At 42.9% G+C, this 23,009-nt stretch overlaps 1 protein-coding gene and 1 non-coding gene across 3 annotated transcripts in view; one reads left to right on the top strand and one right to left on the bottom strand.

Annotated features, from left to right (window-relative positions):
* The window catches only part of GALNTL6 (polypeptide N-acetylgalactosaminyltransferase like 6), a 772,653-nt gene that overhangs the window by 479,167 nt on the left and 270,477 nt on the right, over positions 1-23,009 (top strand). The gene's annotated exons all lie outside the window — the stretch shown is intronic.
* On the bottom strand, positions 10,991-11,128 carry LOC114815695. Its single transcript, XR_003763498.1, has one exon. It is a non-coding gene; the product is annotated as a small nucleolar RNA SNORA7 (small nucleolar RNA).

Raw genomic sequence — 23,009 nt, 5'->3', positions numbered from 1 at the left:
CTCACACCATACCACCTGGAAGATTTATTTTTTTTAAAAAAAAAAAGGGGGTCCCACCTCTGAAATAAATCAGCTAGAAATATGGGCTCTTCCTTTAAACTTGGAAGATTGCAAAGGGACCTATGTCAAACAAAATTCTAGCTGCACCCCACTTCTAATTGAGGTTCATTTGAGGTGGGCGGATTAGCCATTCATCCCTTCACGTGTGAAATTGAAGGTTCCCTGTTGGTTTGAGTTAACAGAACCTTTCGTTGGCTGCTGGTCATCTGAGTGGAAAAATAGAAGTAAGAAAACCTAGAAGTGCTTCTCTCATATTGAAGTTTTATTAGTTGGCTATGTGTCCAGCCATCCAGGGAGGACACAGCTGCCTCTTCCTCTTCTGTGTACAAATCTCCCTTATGTGCACAGAGTTGTAGGATTTATGCTTGGAATATGTTCTTCCCATTGGTGAAGACACTGGAAATGATTGATCAATCATTCGATGATGGAGAGAAGCAGCATGGCTTAGTGGATAGAGTACCGGCCCAGGAATCAGAAGGACCTGGGTTCTAATTCCAGCTCCACCACTTGTCTCCTGTGTGACCTTGAGCAAACCATTTAACTTTCCTATGTCTCAGTTACCCCATCTGTAAAATGGGGAATAAAGACTGTGAGCTTCATGTGGGACAGGGACCGTTTCCAACCTGAGAAACTTGTATCTACCCCAGCGCTTAATACAGTGCTCGATGCCCAATAAACCCTTAATTAATACAATTGATTGAAGTTTATTTGGAACTACTTTCAGGGCGATGTTGAGAATTAAGCACCGAAGGAAGTGAAGAAGTTTCTGTGTTCTCCAAAGCATTTTACAGACTATTAAAAAGTGACTCGAGCAATGAGACAGAAAATTTATCTAGCTTCCTGAGGGTTGGGATCAGGTCTACTAACTCTATACTATTGATTGATGACAATATTAAAATTCCACTGTCTCTAGCAAATCTTCCTTGATTAATCAAAATGGCCTTCTCTAACATGGTTTTTATACCTTCGATGGTGATGTGATGGTGATAGTAACACTTGATAAGTGTTACTATCTTTAACAAAGTGGTGGTCACCATCACTTTTAAGCTGGATAAAAACTCTCAGTTGGTGTTATTAATCTAATCCAAATTAGTTTGTTGCTTTGCTTCTTACAATATCTGAAGGAGAACCAAATATATTCAGATTTGGGGTACAAAAAGTTATTTAACGAAAGCACTTAATAGTAATTGTGGTATTTATTACTGTACTTAACATTGAGGAGGGCACAAGCAAATTGGGTTGGACACATTCCCTGTCCCACGTGGGGCTCACCATCTCCATCCCCATTTTACAGATAAGGTAACTGAGGCACAGAGAAGTGAAGTGACTTGCCCAAGGTCACACAGTAGATAAGCGGCAGAGTTGGGGTTAGAAACCCACTTTCAAGAACCTACTTGAAAATCTTGATATCAGGCAGAGTTTAATATTTGCAATAATGGAAATTTTCAAGGCCAACTATTTTTCTCAGACTTGCTAAGGTTTACTTTGAGAAGGGTGGACTAATCAGTTGATAGGGCAGGTGATTGTTTCAGTTCAAGCCATCTTGATTCCATATGGAATCTAGAAGTTGCATTGACTGTCGAGTCGGAAAATGGAAGGAACTGCCATTTGTCAGATAAAAAGGTTCAGTTATTGGGTTATTTCATGAAGCCTCTCAGACCCTATTGCTACAAATAATTTACCTGAGCCACAACTGGGACTGTGGCATGAAATGTCTAGGAATAAGAAGCAAAAATGATTCTTCATTCATCCCAAACTTACTTCCTAACAGTGTTTTTCTCTCCACTCACATACTTCCTTGCTTAAGCTATTCCCTAGTATATTTGGTATTTAAGTGCTTACTGAATGCTATACACTGTCCAAAGTTCTGGATAGATAAAAAAAAATCAGTTTGGACACAGTCACCGTCTCACATCCGGCTCAATCTAAGTAGGAGGAGAGCAGATATTTTCCCCTATTTTACACTGAATTTTAGAAATGAGGAACTGAGTTTCTGAGAAGTGAAGTGATTTGCCCAATGTCTCATAGCAGGCCGACGATGGGTCAGGATTAGAACCTGGGTCCTTCTGACTCCCAGGCCTGGGCTCTTTCTACTAGGCCATGCTACTTGGATGAAATTCTCATCCTTCCCATTTCCACCAGACCTCTGGAGGTAGAAGCAGGATGGCTTAATGGAAAGAGTGGATTCTAATCCCTTGCCCTACACACGTCTGCTCTGTGACCTTGGTCAAGTCACTTAACTTCTCTGGGCCTCAGTTACCTCAGCTGTAAAATGGGGATTAAAGACTGTGAGGCACACATGGGACAGGGAGTGTGACATGTATCTACCTCAGCACTTAGAACAATGACTAGCACAAGCGCTTAACAAATACCACAGTTATTATTATCTGTCTTCAAAGTCCTCAAAAATCCTAACTTTGCCAATGTACCTTTCTCCATTGAATCGGACTGGTGGATATAGGGATTAGAAGATGGAGGTCTTGGGAGGAGGAGGAGCATGATTAGAATAAATCAACAAACCAGTGGTCGTTATTGAGTATTGTGCAGAGCATTTTGCTAAATGCTTAGAAGAGTGGAGTGCAGCAGAATTGGTAGTCATGATCCCTTACTGCAAAGAACTTGTAGCCTAGTTGGGAGGGAGTTGTAGCTTATTCATTCAGTCATATTTACTGAGCACTTACTGGGTGCAGAGCACTGTATTAACTACTTGGAAAGTACAATTCAGCAACAAATAGAGACAATCCCTGCCCACAACTTTATATGTCAGGAAAATGGAGATTGGTGGTGTTGAGTAGTGTGTGTCTTTGGAATAGTACAACTCTTCTACCATAGTTGACCTATGGGGTGGTACCTGAACCAAGAGGAAGCTGAAAAGCTTTTTTCAGAGATGAAAGTAGCTAATGCTCCCCCCGTTGAAGCTGTCAACAGGTTTCCTGGTGTCAGCTGCTCAAGAAAATAGTTATGACTTCTCAGATTTTTCCATCAGAGTGAAATCCACCGAGCATCGAGGAGAAAAACTGGTGGTTTAATTGGTTTCAAGGTCTCAGGGAAGAAACGCATACGTTATAATAAATGTTACAAAGGGCAATAAATGTAAATGATAGTTTTATGAAGTAAGTGGAAGAGGACTAAATGCATCTGTGGTCAGTGTCAGAAGTGCAAGGAACACGATCCTATAGATCATCTTCTCTTTGAGTTCAGTAGGTCTTTACCTAAGTAATCTTATAGATTTTTCATAATTAAGACTGAGGAAAAGACATTCTAGAGAATACGGGTGAGACTACACCTCGATGGAAGTATACCCTCTATGACTTGCCTTGCTGCCAAGACTGGAGACATAATTCCAGGAATGCAGCAGCAGAGGAAAATGTTTATTGCGCTCACACCCCTAATATTTTAGAAACCTTCGAAGGTAGGCTTCCATTAAGAGATTTGGTCCAGGGATATGTAAGGAGCACCTGAGTTAAGCACTTTTTATTTATTTTTAAAATCTTGTAAAAGATTACCCAGATAGAAATTAGAATCCCTTTTTTGCCCCCTAGCCACCTTGTTGAAATGTCCCAACTGGCCAAACCAGCTGGTTAAAAATCCATTCTTGTTTTTCTTGGGCATCTCAGTGATTAGCTAGAACTAATTGGTGTCCCCCATAGTTTGAGGCTTGAGTGGGGGCAGGGGAGGGGTGCATTCAGTGGGGTTCCCCCCCTCACACATTTAAACTTTTCTCAATCAAGTGTATTGATTGAGGGCTGACTGTTTTGAGCATTATATAAAGCTTTTAAGACAATGCAATACAATAGAGGTTGACACCATCCCTACCCTCAAGGAGTTTACAATCTGAAAATATAATCAGTAGCCTTTGCTTACCATGTGCAAAGGCCAAATCTGACCAATGTTAGCTTGTTGTGGGTGGGGAATGTCACTGTTTATTGTTCTATTGTACTTTCCCCAAGCCCTTAATACAGAGCACACAGTAAGTGCTCAATAAATATGATTGAATAAAGGATCCCTGCCCATAAGGAGTGTACAATCTCTTTTGCAATCAATAACAATTATTTTTGCAGAGCACTGTTCTAAGTGGTTGGGAGGGTAGAGTGCAACAGGAGATACAGTCCCTGCCCACTACAGAGTGGATTAAACAACACTCCAAAATTTAAGTACCCCCCCAAAAAAATAATGGTATTTGTTAAGCACTTACTATGTGTCAAGCACTGTTTTAAGTGCTGGGGTAGATATAATCAGGTTGGACACAGTCCCTGTTCATTCATTTGTATTTATTGAGCGCTTACTGTGTGTAGAGCATAGTACTAAGTGCTTGGAAAGTAAAATTCAGCAACAAATACAGACAATCCCTACCCAACCACGGGCTACAGTCTAGAAGGGGGGATACATACAACAAAACAAAACAAAACAAGAACACAGGCATCAGTAGCATCAATATAAATAAATGGAATGATAGATATACACATCATTAATATAATTAATAGAATAAAAAATATGTACATATATACACAAGTGCTGTGCAGTGGGGAGGGGGGTAGAGCAGAGAAAGAGTGCCGGGGTGATGGGGAGGGGAGGAGGAGGAGAGGAAAAGGGGGACTTAGTCTGGGAAGGCCTCCTGGAGGAGGTGAGCTTTCAGTAGGGCTTTGAAGAGGGGAAGTGTGCTAATTTGGCAGCTGTGAGGAGAGAGGGTATTCCAGGCCAGAGGCAGGATGTGGGCCAGGGGTTGATGGCAAGACAGGCAAGAACAAGGCAGAGTGAGAAGTTTTTAGCACAAGAGGAGCTGAGTGTCTGGGCAGGGCTGCACAAAGAGAGAAAGGAGGTAGGGTAGGAGGGGGCAAGGTGATGGACAGCTTTGAAGCCAGTAGTGAGGAGTTTTTGTTCCACACAGGGCTCACAGTCTTAATCACCATTTGACATATGAGGTAACTGAGGCACAGAGAAGTGAAGTGACTTGTCCAAGGTCACAGCAGAGAAGTGGCAGATTGGGGATTCGAACCCAGATCCTTTTGACTCCTAGGCCCGTGCTGTGTCGACTAGGCCTGCTGCTTCCCCAAGGATGAGAGGACAGGCATCTTTCCCCTGGTTTAAAAAAAAAAAAAGGGCTGAGATCTCTACCTCCTGAAGGATGGTATGATGACTGGCAAGGAAGAAGCTAATGACCTGAATGAAGGAAATGCTAGTGAAAAGACTTAATGTAGGGATAGGAGAGACCCACGCTGTGAAATCTTGAGGAAAAAATGGTCACTAGAAAGGATTAGCCTGAGGACAGAGTTTAAGATGGAATTTAAAAAATGATCTTGAATAGGGTATGAAAGGAAGAATGGGTTGCTGTAGCAGCTGGACTGAATTGTACTCTCCCAAGCACTTAGTATAATGCTCTGTGCATAGCAAGCACTCAATAAATACCATCGACTGAGGCAGAATTTAGCATCGATGGTGAAAAGGCCAGGTTTTACATTGAAACGGTTGTTGAAACAAAGGAGAGAGAGGGATGCTGCAGTGCATTTCCCAGGACACTGGGAGGCTACAACTGGGTGTTTGAACAATAGTAGTAATTGTGATACTCATTGAGCGCTTACTAGGGGCCAAAGCACTGGAATAGATACAGCATGATCAAGTTCGATACAGTACCTATCCCACATGGAGTTCACAGTCCAAGGGAAAAGAGGTACCAATCCCCATTTCACAGATGAGGAAACTGGAGCACAGAAAATAATAATAATAATAATTGTGGTCTTTAAGTGCTTATTATGTGCCAAGCACTGTTCTAAGCACTGGGGTAGAGAAGGGTAATCAGGTTGTCCCACGTGGGGCTCACAGTCTTCATCCCCATTATACAGATGAGGTAACTGAGGCACAGAGAATTAAGTGACTTGCCCAAGGTCACACAGCAGACAGGTGACACGTTCTTTGACTCCATGCCTGTGCTCTTTCCCCTAAGCCACGCTGCTGTGATTTGCCCAAGGTCGCATGGGTAAGTAGGCTAGCTGGCCTTTAAACACAGATCTCCTGAACCCCACTAGGCCATGCTGCTTAAAGTGATATAAAGCCTTAGCTCTCACTACAGGAGCAGCATGGCACAGTGGATAGTGCATGGGCCTCAGAGTCAGAAGGTCACAGGTTCTAATTCCGCTCTGCCACTTGTCTGCTCTGTAACCTTGGGTGAGTCACTTAACTTCTCTGTTCCTCAGTTCTCTTATCTGTATAATGGGCATTAAGACAGTGAGTACCGTATGAGACAGGGACTATAGCAACCCAACTATCTTGTATCTACTCCAGGGCACTGTTGTACCTGGCACATAATAAGCACTTAACGAATACCATAATTATTATTATTACTATTACATTCCAGCCATGAGCATGAAATGAGGTTAAAGAGGAGGATGCTAAGATTCAAAAGGTGGTCACGTGGCTCTGTTAGGATCCCGTCTAAAAACTGAAACTTATGTGACACATCTAGGGAAAGGCTTTTTTTTCCTAGGAAGAGGGAGATTTTGTAGCAGTGGCCCAATAACCCTCAGGGTACACTTGGATGAGGAGATTTTAACACTGAAAAGAACCGAGAATTGAGTCCATCTATGATTAAACTAATTGCCTCCTTGTCTCTGACTTTGTTGTCTCCATTCTGATTACTTTCTTCTACTTAGGTAGTGTAGAAACATCTTTTAGGGTTCTGGATCCTCCAAACTATACTTAGGAACAGAAAAATAATATACCTAGAAGGAATCCATAAACTGTATGTATTGAGCACCAACTATGTACAGAGCACTATATTAAGCACTTTGGAGCATACTGTAAAATTAGAAGATTCGGTCCCTGCCCTGAAGAAGCTGGGAAGAAGCAGCATGGCCTAGTGGATAAAGGCTGGGCCCAGGTGTCAGAAGGACCTGGGTTCTAATCCTGAACCTACCACCTGTCTGCTAAGTGACCTTGGGCAAATGACTTCACTTCCCTGTGCCTCTTTTCCCTCATCTGGAAAATGGGATTAAGGCTGGGAGCCCCATGTGGCTCAGGGACTGTGTCCAAACTGCTTAGTCCGTATCTACCCCACTGCTCAGAATAGTGCTTGGCACGTAGCACTTAACAAGAACCATAATGGTTATTATTATTACCTATTATTTCATGAATATATCGCTCTTCCTCATTCAAGAGAATCTGTTCTATTTCTTTAAGCTCACAGAATCATTCCTCTTAGCCAGGTGGATTTAGTTTCAAGTGTAACACTCTTCTGAAGTTCCTCTGTGACTCTTATTTTAGGATCCATCACTGTTTGATTCTCCGGTGTTTTTCAATTCTATTGCAATTGTGTGCATCAAGTGGATCTCAAATCCTGCTACTTAATCTTTGTGTAAATCAAAATTATTGGATCAGCATAACAATTCTATAATGAAAATATTACTTATGCCTAGTGAGTTGCTTAATGAGAACTAAAAATAATATGGCAGTTTGTAATAGGTTCTGATTGTGTTCTTCTCCTTGTTCAGTCATTAAGGATATTTACCAGTCTTATAATGGGATTTGTTCTGCCAGGGACACTGTTAACTCTGCAAGATGCTTCTCCAGCTCAGTGAATTCTCCTGAGAACTTTTTTCACTTTCCTTCCAGGGCCTGGAAGGAAAACTCACAAGAGAAAAGTATGTATTAGCATAAATGAATTCTCAGGTTTATGGGAGGAAAGCTTTTGCATTTCTAAGTTGGATTCATCATTATTGAGTTTCATGATGGGGAGTAGCACTACTGCTTTAAAATTTTCCTATTGGTAAATGTCTGTTGCCTGGGAAACAGGGGGAAAAAAATCTTCCTTTGAAGATTATACTGTTTTATATTTTATAAACATTTATGAAGCTTTAGTAAGTGCACATTTACTTTGGAGTAGAATTATTTTATTATTCTCCTACATTCCAGAAAATATTAAAACTAATTTTCCACTGGTAGAAAAGTGCAATAATAGGTATCGGAGCTTAGTATAGTGGTAAGTATCCCCGCCTGTCACGCGGAAGACCGGGGTTCGATTCCCCGACGGGGAGAGAGGTCTTTACTTGGGAAGCAGTGCGGCTCAGTGGAAAGAGCCTGGGCTTCGGAGTCAGAGGTCATGAGTTCGACTCCCGGGTCTGCCACTTGTCAGCTGTGTGACCGTGGGCAAGTCACTTCACTTCTCTGTGCCTGTTACCTCATCTGTAAAATGGGGATTAACTGTGAGCCTCATGTGGGACAACCTGATGACCCTGTATCTACCCCAGCGCTTAGAACAGTGCTCTGCACATAGTAAGCGCTTAACAAATACCAACATTATTATCTAATCTAATTCAGTCCAGGCAGGTAATAAAAACTAGAAATTGGCATGAACTGGGCACCTTTCTATCTTGAAATGGCATAATTGATTGTTCCTTACTGCCCAACTCCTTTCTCAGGGGAGGAGAATCGAGCCCATTCTGACAGCACGAGCAGTCTTCTAAGGATATCTATCATCAACTGCAGCATCATTTCAAAGTTTCTTTTGTTTGTGATGCTTTGAAAGGAAAAACCTTTGCTTTAGTGAACTTTTCCAATTTGTATCAGGCCTTTTCTACTGAAGAGCCTAGAGCATAAAGTAGGATACCTTGTTTTTCTTAAGCCGACATGATCTGAAGCTGACATTTCTTTATTGCATTGTGCACTAGGAATGAATTACCCATATTAAACACCTGCACTGATATTATTTCTAGCAGCAGGACAATCATACTCACTTAAAGGTCTTTGAGGTGTACTAGACCGAAGGCATGGGGAGATGAAATTCACAAGAAAACTTCCCTGGCCAAGATTTTCTTAGGAATCTTAAGGTAATTTCCTCAGTTTTTTCCTCTGGTACTTGCTGACAGGGGGCTAAATATCCCACTCTGCCTGAGTGTTGTGTTGATGGGGGAGAGTTGGGGAGGGAACATGGTGAGGCTCATCTTACATCCCAGTTCTGCCGCTTGTCTGCTGTGTGACCTTGGGCAAGTCACTTAACTTCTCTGTGCCTCAGTTACCTCATCTGTAAAATGGGATTGAGGCTGTGAGCCCCACATGGTACAGGGACTGTGTCCAAACTGATTTGTTTGTATCCACCCTGGTGCGTAATACAGTGCCTCGCACATAGTAAGCACTTAACAAATGCCGTTATTACTATATTGTCAGTATCAAAGCCACAGACCTACCGCTGAATTACTCAAAGTCAATATGTGAACTCGAGGACTCCTGCATCTTGGCCTGTGAGTTTCAGCCCCTGCACAACACAACCAGACTATTTAATAATAATAATAATAATAAATGTGGAATGTAAAGGTTGTTCATAGCCATTCACTGTTCCATTTTCCCAGAGTTTCCACCTTCATTCCTCTAGACTGTAAGCTCATTTTGGGCAGGGAACGTGTCTGTTAATTCTGTTGTACTTTGCCAAGTGCTTAGTACAATGCTCTGCACATAGTAAATGCTCAATAAATACCATTAATTGGTTGTTTTGCCTCATCCCCAAATGACAGTGTGTTCCCTTCCATCATGGCTTACACAAGTTAGCGAGTAATAGTCTCAAATATTTTCCTCATCAGTTTCCTCATAGGTCTCCCCATCTCCTCAACCAGAAACCTGCCATGGTGTCCCAACTCTGAAGTTATATCTGCCACTCACTCCCAGCGATCCTCTCACTGTCTACCAGATTCCATCCTTGCAAGCTGGTAGGCTCTTCTGTCATCTTTCCTGTCAAGCTGCACATTGCTACAGGAAAGAAAGAGAGTGTTAATTAAGACATTGGCACAGGAAATTTCCTTGGGAATTAAATTAATATGTAACACAGAGAGGGTATGGAGACCTTTGCATTATCAAAAATCGCAACAGCCTATGAATGTTAATGCAGCTAATGAAGACATGTTTTTGATTGCTGAACATAAAATTACCTCAGGAATAAGGCAAAGAGGGATAAGAAAAAAAAACAGTGTCAGTACCAGGAATTTACGTGTTAACGAAGTGTAGTGTCTTGTGATACTGAAGTAGTTCCTCACGAGACGGCTGATGAAAGCTTCAATTCTAAATATGGGAGGGTAACTGTAAGTTCCCTTTGGGAAGGATTCATGTCTACTAGCTCTCCCAAGCACTTAGAACAGTGATCAACTCACATTGTGCTCAGTAAATACCACTGATTGATTGGCTAGACTTGGAGATGATTTACTTCAGTGTCACCACACGCTTCAATGAGTAAGACGGTAACGAAGTTGTCCTATGTCTTTGTAATCGTGGCTGTAGAAAGTGTGTGGGTAATTTTTAATCAGTAAAGTCTGTTGACAATCCTTGTAAACCTCCTTTACCCTTGAGTTTGCCCTCTGAAACATTTTTAATGTTTTTCCTGACTTCTTTAGAGGATGTGCTGGAGATCAAACTCCTATTATAAGGAGAAATGTGTAAAGAAAAAGTCGGGGTTGGAGATGACAGGACTTAATCAGGTTGGTGAAGGTCATTATTGGCTAAGATCCTCAGATCTGTCAGAGGTCCTTTAGCATCTCTACTGATGAAAGCCTGCATAAAGGAGTGGTAGGAAAAGATCCAATTGGAAAACCAGAATATTGTTTATTCCACTTGTTAGCAACTTGATCTTTGTGCCTGAGTTTCTGCAGCTGAACAGTCAGACTAGTGACATGTTGCATAGTCACTTGTAAAAGTGTAAAATGAATAATATTTTAATTTGTATTGTGTTTGTCTTCTTATGCTGTCGAGTTGTCTCTGACCCATATCAACACCACAGATGGAACTCTCTCAGAATGCCCCACCTCCATCTGCAGTCATTCTGGTAGTGGATCCAGAGAGTTTTCTTGGTAAAAATCCAGGAGTGGTTTACCATTTCCTCCTTCCGTCCAGTAAACGTGAGTCTCTGCCCTCGACTCTCTCTCGTCCTGCTAATGTCGAGCGCAGGTGAGTTTTCACTTGTAACAGATTGCCTTCCACTCACTAACCACTGGCCAAGTTAAGAATGGAATGGATATGCCTCTGCTTCACTCTCCCTCCCATAGGCAAGACTGGTAGAGTACTGGAAACTCTCCAGGTGTGACCCTGAGAGGGAACTAAGTTCTTAATATGAGTCAAAAACTCTGCTAGGGTAGATGCAAGATAATCAGATTGGACATAGTCTCTGTTCTACATGAGCTCCCAGTCTAAACAAGATTATATGTTTATATATATCACAGATGACAAAATTGAGGCCCGGAGAAGGTCAGAGACTTTCCCAGGGTCATACAGCAGGCAAATGGTGGATCTGGAATCAGTAGTGCATAGTGTTTGGGAGAGTACAATGTAACAATATAAAAGTTGCATTCCCTGCCCACAGTGAGCTGACAGTCTGGAGTGGAAGACAGATATTAATATGAATAAATATATTATTGGTATGTACATTAGAGCTGTGGGGCTGAGTGGGCAGTGAATGAAGGGAGCAAATCGGGGTAACACAGAAGGGAGTGGGGGAAAAGGAATTGAGCGTTTAGAAAAGGCCTCTTGGAGGAGATGTGCCTTCAAAAAGGCTTTGAGGTGGAGAAAGTAATTATCTGTCCAGTATTAAGAGGGAGGGTGATCCAGACCTCTTGGAGATGTGCCTTCGAGAAGACTTTCTGCCAATATGGAGCTTACAGTTTAGCAGGGGAGACAGACATTAAAATAAATTACAGAAAAGGAAAGTGGCAGAGTATAGAAATAGAACTCAGCAGTCAGAAGAAAGTTTCATCTTCTGACGCCCATTTCCATGCTCTTTCCACCAGACCACACTTAAAGAAGAACATAATGCTGTTAACATAGAGAACTTAAATGCTACAACATAAGTCCTGTTTTGTCAAAGTTATCCCCTAACAACTTGACATTAGCGTCATCCAACCCCTGAACCAGGACACAGTTATTCCCCTGGTCTGTTTTGCACATCCCATGAAAGTCGACAAATAATGAGAATTATTTCAAATGACACTAGAGCTGAAAAGGATAAGTGTAATTTATTGATTGAAGTGGGGAAAATGATTGTGTGCCATCTCTTATGATTCTTGAAGTGGGCAGAGGAGAATGTTAAAAATAGAAAGCTCTTCCCATGAGGAAAGTTTCAACACTGAACAAAAATCAGCATCAGACTCTTAAAAAGATCACAAAATGACAACATTGAGACAAACACAAAAAGTTACTGCTCTGGGCACATCCCAGGTAGACTGTTGTATCAGCTTCCTCACTGGCCTCCCTGCCCCCAGCCTCTTTCCTCTCCAACCTGCATCAGACAGTGTTGTACAAATGATTTTCCTGAGACATCTCTCAGCATGAGTCTGCTCCTCAAAACCTTCCACTGGCTCCCTGAGTCCCTTGACATCAAGCAAACATGCTCTCAATTGGATTTAAGCTTCTCTCCCTCCTCTTTCTCTTACTCTTACTCTCTTGCTCAGTGTTCTCTAATACATTCTCTTTGATTTCTTCCAAACTAAGCTTCTGCCTCTTTCTGAAGGAGGGAGTCATTAATCAAGCAACTGATGGTATTTTATTTACAATATACAAAGTGCTTAGGAGAGTAAAATAGAGTTGATAGACATTCCCTGTCCACAACGAGCTTACTACATTCTCAACACCTCCTCTTCTGGATTTCCAACTTGCAACTGTTTTGGCACCCAAATCCTTCATACCACAGCCCTCCCCATATTCAATTCAATGCAATGAATTTCCAGCATCCCAATCATTATAAACCCATCGGCCATGTCTGCACTTAATCACCTACTTGTACTCTTCAGCATTTATGTACTCATTCATATCTTTAGTTGTTCACTTATGCATTTTAATTACTCTCCTTGTGAATACTTTTATGTCTGTCTCCCCAGTTAGAATGTCAGCCCCTTGTAGGCAGGAGGTATTCACTTGGTTTGTACTCCCCACATGTTTCATACATTGTACTGCACCCCATGGAAGTTAAATAATAATTTGTTAAGCACTTATTATGTGCAGAGCACTGTTCTAAGCGCTGGGATAGATACAGGGTAATTAGATTGAACCACGTGGGGCTCACATTTTTTAATCCCCATTTTTTACAGATGAGGTAACTGAGGCACAGAGAAGTTAAGTGACTTGCCCACAGTCACACAGCTGACAAGTGGCAGAGCCGGGATTCAAACCCATGACCTCTGACTCCCAAGCCCAGGCTCTTTCCACTGAGCCACGCTGCTTCTCTAAATAAATGCTAACACTGCTATACTCCTACTAGAAAAGATGTAAATAAGGTCTATTTTAAGAAAATCACCATTTCTGGTTGAAGACATTATATACAAGATATATGAGGAAAAGCTAGACACATTTTAAATTAGCCCCAACTAGAGTATACATTAAAAATGTATTTTCCATTTAGGAATCTCCAAATCTGCTAAATGGGGCAGAAAAAGAGGGTTGGGATAGGGGAGGGAGAGGTGAAAGCCAGTAAAAATCTGAAATATTTTCTTAGTTTGGAAGGCACAGAAGCTAGTAGGTTTATGCTGTATGGTGAACATAATTTTTGATTATAAAAGTGATGCAGGCATTATCAGAATAAGAAATCCCTCCAGTTTTCAAGGCATGGGTAAATTTGATTAAAAAAAATTGATCCACCATTTATCTGGGATTTATGCCTCTACTGTATAATCTTTCTGGGAAGTCTTATGAATGACTGACAAGTCAAATATTAGGTTTCATATCACTCAGTCTCTGTGTCCTAAACACAGACAAATTGATTATGAAGTCACCTCACCTATTTTCCTGCCTTTGATAAAGATGATCCTAAACCATCTCAGCTTATTGTTCATTTTTGGGCTGCGACGTGCCAACCAAGAGTTCAGTTTCCTTTGTAATTTACTGTTTTCTGTGATGTCACCCAATTTCCTTTGATTTCTTTAGTAGTTTGGTCAACCATCTCCTTGTATCACACCTCAGGTTCAAACAATGTGAAATCATTCTACAATTACCCAACCCAAGGAAAGAGCAGATAAGTCATGCAAGAAAACTTACCTATGATTTTCTCTCAAATATCCAAGCAAGTGTTCCTATATTTATAGTATTTTTTAAAAAAATCATCTGGGAGAATGATTCAGTTAACTGTATTTATTGTGCACAGCATTGAACTAAGTGTTTAGGATAGGACAATATAACAGAGTTGGATTTTGTTATTACTCATGCCCCGAAATCCATAAATATTTCCATGGATAAAATGGAAAAGAAACTGCAAACCCAAGGAGACTTTGAAATCACAGAATTCTTTTTTAGACTTAAAGCCATGATACAGTAGCAGCTTTGGGAAGCTTCCCTCTGGCACTGATAATTTTCACCCACAGATTTTGCTTGTTGTTGTTGTTGCAAATTATTTTTATCCTTTGTTTCTGAATTTTTCTTAGTCATGGTTGGCCTAGGCTTGAGCAGGAAGAAATAGAAAAACCCTAAGGATCAGATCTTATTTTCCCACATTCATGGCTGTTTTGAAAAAGTGAAAAATTGAAATGTGTTGGTCATGTGATCCTTGAATTGATGCTGCTGCTACTCAAAGCTTAGAATGGGGTCAAAAGAGAGACTATCCATTGAGCAAGCACTATGTTCTTGGAATGGCATTAAATGCATCAGGTGATCTGTAGGCCTTCCCAGACTGAGCACCCCCTTTCCCTCTGGTCCCCCTTCCCTCCCCTCCCCACAACCCTCTGCTCTTCCCCCTTCCCCTCACCTCAGCACTGTGCTCATTTGTATATATTATTACCCTATTTTGTAAATTCATTTATTAGTATTTATTGAGCGCTTACTATGTGCAGAGCACTGTACTAAGTGCTTGGAATGAACAAGTCTAATCGGGGGAGACGGACAGACAAGAACAATGGCAATAAATAGACTCAAGGGGAAGAACATCTCATAAAAACAATGGCAACTAAATAGAATCAAGGCGATGTACATTTCATTAACAAAATAAATAGGGTAATATATACAGTTGAGCAGATGAGTACAGTGCTGAGGGGAAGGGGGAGGAGGAGGAGCAGAGGAAAATGGGGGGAAAGGAGGGTTAAGCTGCGGAGAGGTGAAGGGGGGGTGGTAGAGGGAGTAGAGGGAGAAGAGGAGCTCAGTCTGGGAAGGCCTCTTGGAGGAGGTGAGTTTTAAGTACGGTTTTGAAGAGGGGAAGAGAATCAGTTTGGCGGAGGTGAAGAGGGAGGGCGTTCCAGGACCGCGGGAGGACGTGGCCCAGGGGTCGACGGCGGGATAGGCGAGACCGAGGGACGGTGAGGAGGTGGGCAGCAGAGGAGCGGAGCGTGCGGGGTGGGCAGTAGAAAGAGAGAAGGGAGGAGAGGTAGGAAGGGGCAAGGTGATGGAGAGCCTCGAAGCCTAGAGTGAGGAGTTTTTGTTTGGAGTGGAGGTTGATAGGCAACCACTGGAGTTGTTTAAGAAAGGGAGTGACATGCCCAGATCGTTTCTGCGGGAAGATGAGCCGGGCAGCGGAGTGAAGAATAGACTGGAGCGGGGCGAGAGAGGAGGAAGGGAGATCAGAGAGAAGGCCGACACAGTAGTCTAGCCGGCATATAATGAGAGCCCGTAGCAGTAAGGTAGCCGTTTGGGTGGAGAGGAAAGGGCGGATCTTGGCGATATTGTAAAGGTGAAACCGGCAGGTCTCGGTAACGGATAGGATGCGTGGGGTGAACGAGAGAGACGAGTCAAGGATGACACCAAAATCGCGGGCCCGAGAGACGGGAAGGATGGTCTTGCCATCCACAGTGATAGGGAAGTCTGGGAAAGGACCGGGTTTGGGAGGGAAGATGAGGAGCTCAGTCTTGCTCATATTGAGTTTTAGGTGGTGGGCCGACATCCAGGTGGAGACGTCCCGGAGGCGGGAGGAGATGCGAGCCTGAAGGGAGGGAGAGAGGACAGGGGCAGAGATGTAGATCTGCGTGTCATCTGCGTAGAGATGGTAGTCAAAGCCGTGAGAGCGAATGAGTTCACCGAGGGAGGGAGTGTAAATGGAGAACAGAAGAGGGCCAAGAACTGATCCTTGAGGAACTCCAACGGTTAAAGGATGGGAGGGGGAGGAGGCGCCAGCGAAGGAGACCGAGAATGACCGGCCAGAGAGGTAAGAGGAGAACCGGGAGAGGACGGAGTCCGTGAAGCCAAGGTGAGATAAGGTATGGAGGAGGAGGGGATGGTCGACAGTGTCAAAGGCAGCAGAGAGGTCAAGGAGGATTAGAATGGAGTAGGAGCCATTGGATTTGGCAAGAAGGAGGTCACGGGTGACCTTAGAGAGAGCAGTCTCGGTAGAGTGGAGGGGACGGAAGCCAGATCGGAGGGGGTCTAGGAGAGAATGGGAGTTAAGGAATTCTAAGCATCGATTGTAGACGACTCGTTCTAGGATTTTGGAAAGGAAGGATAGTAGGGAGATAGGGCGATAACTGGAGGGGGAAGTGGGGTCAAGAGCGGCTTTTTTTAGGATGGGGGAGACATGGGCATGTTTGAAGGCAGAGGGGAAGGAGCCATTGGAGATTGAGTGGTTAAAAATAGAAGTTAAAGAAGGAAGGAGGGCAGGGGCGATGGTTTTAATAAGGTGAGAGGGAATGGGGTCCGAGGCACAGGTGGAGGGGGTGGCACTTGCGAGGAGGGAGGAGATCTCCTCTGAGGATACTGCAGGGAAGGATGGGAAAGTAGGGGAGAGGGTTGGTGGGGGGGAGGGGAGGGGAGATGCAGAGGGGTGACTTTGGGGAGCTCAGACCTGATCGTGTTGATTTTCGTGAGGAAATTGGTGGCCAGATCATTGGGGGTGAGAGATGGGGGAGGGGGAGGAACAGGGGGCCTAAGGAGAGAGTTAAAGGTCCGGAACAATCGGCGGGGGTGACGGGCATGGGTGTCGATGAGGGAGGAGAAGAAGCTTTGCCTGGCGAAGGAGAGGGCAGAGTTAAGGCAGGAAAGGATAAATTTGAAGTGTGTGAGGTCGGCTTGGTGCTTGGACTTTCGCCAGCAGCATTTGGCAGCTCGAGCATAGGAGCGTAGGAGGCGGACAGAGGAGGTGATCCGGGGCTGTGGGTTAGTGGAGCGAGAGCGGCGGAGGGAAAGGGGGGCTAGAGAGTCGAGATGAGTAGAGAGGGTGGAGTTGGGAGCGGAGACCTGATCGTGAGAGTGGGAAGTGAGGACAGGGCGGCGAGGTGAGGAGAGATGCTTTTGGAAAGACGGATGGGATCAAGAGAGCGGAGGTCTCTGTGGGGCAGTAGCGAAGGTTTGCAGGGGGAGGGAGTGTGAGAGATGAGGCAGGTGAGAAGGTCATGGTCAGAGAGAGGGATTTCAGAGTCGGTGAGGGAGGAGATAGTGCAGCGGTAGGAGATGACGAGATCGAGGGTGTGACCGAGTCGGTGAGTGGGCGCGGTATGGTGGAGGAGGAGGTCGGCAGAGTCGAGGAGGGATAGCAGGCGGGCGGCAGAGGAGTCGTCGGGTACATCCATATGGATGTTGAAGTCTCCGAGGATCAGAGTGGGCTCCTTGATTCTATTTATCTTGATGATGATGTCTTGTTTTTGTTTTGTTCTGTTCTGCTTTGCTTTCTGTCTCCCCCGTTTAGACTGTGAGCCCGTCACTGGGCAGAGATTGTTTCTATCTGCCAAATTGTATATTCCAAGCGCTTAGTACAGTGGTCTGCACATAGCGCTCAATAAATACTATTAAATGAATGAATGAATAATCAGGAGACTGGCCCTTATTGACTCCAGTCCCAGCCTCGCTATAGTTACCTTGATAGTTCTTGATTGTCCTATCTTGGTTTTACATCTATTTGCCACCAATTTATTCACTTATTTTTTTCCGATATTTAAGTGCTTACCATGTGTCAAACACTGTTCTAAGAGCGGGGGTAGATATAAATTAACTAGGTCAGACATAGACTGTGAGCCCTGGGTGGGACAGAGACTATATAGTAGGGAGTAGAGGTATCCCCATTTTACAGTTGAGGAAATCGAGGCCCAAAGAAGTGAAGTGACTTGCCCAAGATCACACAGCAAGCAATAGGCAGAGCAGGATTAGGTGAGGTCCTTCTAATAATAATAATAATGGTACTTTTTAAGAGTTTACTATGTGCCAAATGCTGTTTTAAGCACTGGGGCCAGTACAAGGTAAGCAGGTTGTCCCATGTCCCATTTTACAGATGAGGTAACTGAGCCACAGAGAAGCTACTTGACTTGCCCAAAGTCACACAGCTGAAAAGTGACGGAGCTGGGACGCCCAGTACTTCTGACTTCCAGGCCCATGCTCTCTCGACCATGTCATGCCACTTCTCTGCTTATTTTTATTAACTTTATGACTTCATACTCTGAACATGTTAGATATTTCTTTTCTGTCTATGGCGGTCTTAGACCCCTTCCCCACCCCAGTAAGAGAGTAAGCTCCTTGGGGGCAGGAACAAGGTGTAACATTTCCAAATATTACTTACAAGGGTAGAACAGAGCCAAGTAAACATTATGATGATGATGGGACTATGTTTTCCACTGTTTTGCAGCTGTCTAAAATAATAATAGTATTTATTAAGAGCTTTTCATGAGCCCCACGCAGGGATCCCTCCCCCCAAAATATCAGGCGCTCGACCTATGAGCCCTTAACCAGGAATTTGACTCCCTAATTAATTTGGGCACTCAAATATTTCAAAAAAGTAAACCAAAGCACCACTAAAACAGTGGAAAGCTTTATTTTAAACTGCAACAGGGGTTAGGTACATATGCAAACACACACACACCACAACAGCTGTAGTTACCAATCCAACTGGTTTGCCCCAAGTGTTGGTGAAGATGATACTTTCAAGGAGTCAGATTGCCCACAGCTCATCACTTTGGTGCTGGGCCATAGAAGCCACAGGTGTCTCAGTGCATGGCTTAGGTGGTTCCACACCGGGCAAACCGAGCAAAGAGGACCACTTCTTTACCCCTTTTACCTATTGTTCTCAGGGATGGCAGTGGGGGGCTGCTCAGGATTGCCTGCTCTCTTCTGCTCCCTCCTTAGCTCGTTACTGGCTAAGCCAGAGAGGAAAGCGACCCCTTACCCCGGACTTATCCCACCGTGGGCATGGCCCCATCCAATTGTTCTTTTCCTGCCCAGCAAAGCAATTTAGCCCCACCTTAAGCCCTCAGCAAGACAGTTCAGTTCTGCTCCCCAAAACTCCTCAGAGAGATAGCTCCCAGAGTCAAATAATAGAAGATGAAGTCACTCTCACTCACCACAGAGCTTACTCTGGATCAAGCGCTTTAATAAATGCTGGGGTAGATAAAAGATAATCAGTTTGGACAAAGTCCCTGTCACATCTGGGGACCCACACTCTAGGAGGAAGTAAGATCGAATCCACATTTTACAGATGAGGAAACTGAGGCACAGAGAAGTTAAGTGACTTGCCCAAGGTCATTCATCAGGCAAGAAGCAGAGTCAGTCTTAGAACTCAAGTCTTCTCACTCACAGGATGATGCTCTTTCCACTAGGCCCTGTTGGTTCACTCTACTTATTTTGTGTCTGTTTCTCCCACAAGAATGTAAGTCCTGTGGGCAGAGTTTGTGTACTAGAACTCTGTAGTACTCTCGAAAGCACATTGTTCAGGACTCTGCACACAGGAAATGCTTGATACTGTTGACTGTTTTAAAGCATGTCCAGTTACAATAATGTTGATTTCATGTCACATCCAGTTAGCCACATTTTCCAGGATGCTGGGGTAGCCTGAAGAAAGTAGGAATTCATCAGTACATTTTTACCCAAATGTTTTAGTATGTGAACCATGTTGGAAGTGTGGTGAAAAATGAAATAAACAGTTGCGTGGAATGAGGATAAAATAAAAAAAACAATTGACTTCAAAGCTTGGTATTTCATTTCCCAACAATAAATTTTAGAGCTGGACACTTTTAATCAGAGCTGATGATTTTATATTCACAATATCCTGCAGGTCAAAAACAGCACAAACCTCATATAATTGACAGATTTTGTTTTCATAGGTCTAATGAGGAAACACTATTTGCTTGGTTTCTAGGCAATTCTTGGTAGACGTGATTTTTTTCCTTACCAATATTTACGTCTATCCGTGCAATGGTTCAGTAATTGAATTTGGTTCAGTGTAATAGTTTCTTTGGCTCTGTGAGTGTGATTTTTATGAACAGCTAAGTCTGTCACTCTTGTCGCAAACTGGAAGTTTCAATTTCATGCAGCTCTGTATGCCGATGTGTAAATCAAATCTGATTAGATTTGGCTCAATCCCCCAAAAGGTGTCTGACCCTTGATAGCCTTCCCCTCTTGAAGTGTAGGTGTAACAGGAATTAATATTATGGGAGGTTATTTGCTAGGAGATGAGAATGTCCTTGGTCAAAGCCCAAAGGCCCCTAATCTATTTTAGCGGCATTTCACAGAACCATTGGAATTTCAAATTTTCTTTGACTAGTCCCTGCTGCTCTCTGGTATATTCTCATGAAACCACGGAGGCAATTCATTAGCAGCTGAAGCGGAGCTGAGACATTCAAGCTGTAAAAGGTGTTGATTGCGAAGTGAATAGAAATTCTTCTTGGGTTGCAATAGATTCATGCTGACAAGAGAAACAACAGTTTCTGCTCTTCGAAAAGTCTAGAAGGGAGAAAAGCGTTGCAGCTTATTGTTGCTTGAAGAATTGTTTATTTAGCTTCGTGGCAAAGGAATTATTCCTAGAAACATCACCCTCCACCGTGTCCCAGCTTCATTTGTAGTGAAGTGGAGCAATCTCTTACCTTCAACGGTTAAATGCCACTGGACGTTTGTGTATTTTTAGTGCTTCCAGAAATCTCTAATTGTTTTGAGCCTCACAGAGCCAATTAAAGGTCTATTAATTGAAGCAACATTTGGGAAAAATGTTATGTTGTTGTTACAGCGTAGCTGGAGTTTTGAACTTTATTTACTAAAGTCAGAGTTCCTTTGCTGATTCAAGGCACCACGGCTATATTATACTTCCAGAAATGAATATCAGGAGGGCTTCATTTTGCCAATTTGAAGAATCCTGCAGCTGTTTGGTTTAATGGGAGCTCAGTGTTGACCATGATCTGACTTGAAAATTAGAAATAATTCCTAGCTGGGGGGATGTTGTCAGGTCCACTGTGATTTCCTCACAATGAATATGTATGAAAGCATTCAAAGTAAATCCTCCCTTTATTTTTCTGATTGTTTAATCCCTTAATATCCTTTTCTCTTCCCTCCCAATGCTAAACCCAATTACCTCTTCCAGTCATTCCTGAATCGTACTCGGACTTTTATTGACAGCATATCGGCCTCCTTACTTGTGTCGGTGTGACCTTGGAAGTAGCTTCTCAGTAGTCGATCAATTGGATTTATTGCTGAGTGTAGTACTAAGCACTTGGGAGAGGCCTGAGAAAGAGGAATAAGAAAAAGGATACCATTTTGGAAAGCAAAGAACTATGGGGGCAGTTTCAAAACCAAGGTCAGGCATGGGAAGTGAACCTAAGAAGTTCGCAAAGATAACTGAATCGCTATGTTCAAGTAGAAGTTGATTGGGAAGGCCTGTCCCATTCGAAGAATATTTCAAAAGTGCTTAACCCAACTCATTCTTACATTATAATGATTCTTATAAGAACTATTTCCCTGACCTCCCTGGCTTTTTACAGAAGTAATGATAATAGTAATAATTATGGTTTATGTTAAGCGCTTACTATGTGCCAGGCACTGCTCTAAATTCTGGTGTAGATATTGGTGTCCCACGGGAGACCACCTGATTACCTTGAATCTACCCCAGTGCTTAGAACAGTGCTTGCAACATAGTAAGTGCTTAACAAATACCATTATTATTATTACAAGATAATCAGGTTGGACACAATCCCTGTCTCACAATAGTGCTCGTGGTCTTAATCCCCGTTTTACAATGAGGGAACTGAGGCCCAGAGTAGTGACTTGCACAAGGTCACACAGCAGACATGTGGCAGAGCCGGATTAGAACCCTGGTCCTTCTGTGTCCCAGGCCCGTGCTCTTTCTACAATCCACAAGGCTTCTCACTTTGGTAGAATTGAAGTGTAAAGAGATTAACTGAGATCCCTGGGATGCAATTGTCTGATCTTTACTCCCAATCTATTTTACCAAACAAGACCACATTCTGTCATGGCAGAAACCCTTGAGTACTTTATTTCGGAGAGTCACCATTCACAGCCAGCCTGGCAGAGCAGATTAACAGATTGGATCTGTCCTCACAGCGGTGAAGAGCAGGATAAACATGAAGCTTTGATGATCCATGCCTATGCATTTTCATAAAATCATTTGTTATGGAGTATTAAATTCCAATAGTGTTAGTTACATAATCCTTATTTTGAAGTGTTCCTAGAACACTGAGATGGTGGCTTCTCACCATTTTAAGTTGAATTTAGATTGGTTAGTGGATCATCTAAATTCATCTGAAGGAAATGGTTTGGAACGGTGGACACAATCAGGCCTATTGGATTCCTATTTATTAAAACAAATTGGTTTTCCTGGCTCAGCTCATTTATCAAGTTAATTATAGAGTATCCAGTATTTAAAAGATATTTTCATTTTTGACTTAATGTCCAATTATAAAAAAAACCTGTTTAAACAGCCAAAGTATGATGTCCCTACCTAGCAAGTTCTGAAAACAGATTCAGCTAGGCCTTATATCTCCTCAGCTTATGGTTTGCCAAGAAAATGCCACAAAATCTCAAGCATCATAAGTATCTTTTAAGAAACTAAGGCATCAGTGCTCTTGGAGCATTTGATACTTTTCCTCACCCTCAGCCCCACGGCATTTATGTACATAACTATAAATTACTTAATGTCTGTTTCCCCCTCTAGACTTGCCTCACCTCTTGGGCAAGGAACATGTCTATCAATTGTTTTGAACTGTACTCTCCCACGTGCATAGTACAGTGCTCTGCATAAAATACTCAATAAAAATGATTAATTGATTGGGCCATCCTGTTGTGTTCCACTTTTGCAAAATGGTGGC

Source organism: Ornithorhynchus anatinus, chromosome 12 (assembly GCF_004115215.2).
Source record: "Ornithorhynchus anatinus isolate Pmale09 chromosome 12, mOrnAna1.pri.v4, whole genome shotgun sequence".
Lineage (NCBI taxonomy): Eukaryota > Metazoa > Chordata > Mammalia > Monotremata > Ornithorhynchidae > Ornithorhynchus > Ornithorhynchus anatinus.
This window is presented reverse-complemented; position numbering and strand designations above follow the sequence as displayed.